The sequence below is a fragment of the Silene latifolia genome, chromosome 11 (assembly GCF_048544455.1).
Source record: "Silene latifolia isolate original U9 population chromosome 11, ASM4854445v1, whole genome shotgun sequence".
Lineage (NCBI taxonomy): Eukaryota > Viridiplantae > Streptophyta > Magnoliopsida > Caryophyllales > Caryophyllaceae > Silene > Silene latifolia.
The window spans coordinates 145,974,255-145,975,561 of NC_133536.1; the positions used below are offsets into that span (position 1 = coordinate 145,974,255).

Genomic DNA, 1,307 nt, shown 5'->3' on the forward strand with positions numbered 1-1,307 from the left:
CAACACCCATCGAATTTGGTCTTGGGTTACCCCAGTTTGAGAGATTGCATCACAATAGTCACAAAAAGTCTCCATGTGTAGATGCGGATCTTCACTAGACATCCCTCCAAATTGACTTCTCTCAACTAATTGTATGAATGCGGATTTGGCAATGAAATTACCGGTTAAGTGAGGTGGTGTAGGAGTACCATTTGGTAGGTTCTCCTTGGTTGGTACGGAATGAGATGAAAATTTAGGCATTGTGGGTTGATTTTGTGGCTGGTTTTGAATTGGGTTCTCCTCTCTTTCTCTTGCAAAAGGGTTGGTAAACTCAACACTATCTGATTGGACAACATCAATGTTCACAAGTTCTCCAATACCGAGGAACCAATCGCTTAGTCCATGGTGAGGACAAGAGCGACATGTATCCTTGAATCTTTCCCAAGCCTCATATAGAGACTCTTTATCCCTTTGCTTGAAACCGATGATTGGGGCTCTCAACATGTTAGTCTTCTCCGGAGGGTAGAACTTCTTGTAGAAAGCAAGTGCTAACTTCTTCTATGAATCAATACCAAGGGTAGATTTGTCTAGGCTCTTTAACCATTGCTTTGCGGTTCCGATCAAGGAAAAAGGAAACAACACCCATCGAATTTGGTCTTGGATTAACCCGGTTTGAGATATTGCATCACAATAGTCACAAAAGTCTCCATGTGTAGATGAGGATCTTCACTAGGCATCCCTCCAAATTGTATTCTCTCAACTAATTGTATGAATGCGGATTTGACAATGAAATTACCGGTTAAGTGAGGTGGTGTAGGAGTACCATTTGGTAGGTTCTCCTCGGTTGGTACGGAATGAGATGAAAATTTATGCATTATGGGTTGATTTTGTGGTTGGTTTTGAATTGGGTTCTCCTCTCCTTCTCTTTCAAAAGGGTTGGTAAACTCAGCACTATCCGATTGGACAACACCAATGTTCACAAGTTCTCCAATACCGAGGAACCAATCGCTTAGTCCATGGTGAAGACAAGAGTGACATATATCCTTGAATCTTTCCCAAGCCTCATATAGAGGCTCTTCATCCCTTTGCTTGAACCCGGTGATTTGGGCTCTCAACATGTTAGTCTTCTCCGGAGGATAGAACTTCTTGTAGAAAGCAAGTGCTAACTTATTCCATGAATCAATACCAAGGGTAGCTTTGTCTAGGCTATTTAACCATTGCTTTGCGGTTCCGATCAAGGAAAAAGGAAACAACACCCATCGAATTTGGTCTTGGGTTACCCCGGTTTGAGAGATTGCATCACCATAGTCACAAAAAGTCTTTATGTG

The 1,307-nt window shown here is 42.1% G+C and overlaps 1 non-coding gene and 1 pseudogene across 1 annotated transcript; both read left to right on the top strand.

Annotated features, from left to right (window-relative positions):
• The first annotated feature begins 376 nt into the window (after positions 1 to 376).
• On the top strand, positions 377 to 475 carry LOC141616070 (small nucleolar RNA R71; annotated as a pseudogene).
• Positions 476 to 990: 515 nt separating this feature from the next.
• Positions 991 to 1,097, top strand: LOC141616048 (small nucleolar RNA R71). Its single transcript, XR_012530426.1, has one exon. It is a non-coding gene; the product is annotated as a small nucleolar RNA R71 (small nucleolar RNA).
• Positions 1,098 to 1,307: the final 210 nt, after the last annotated feature.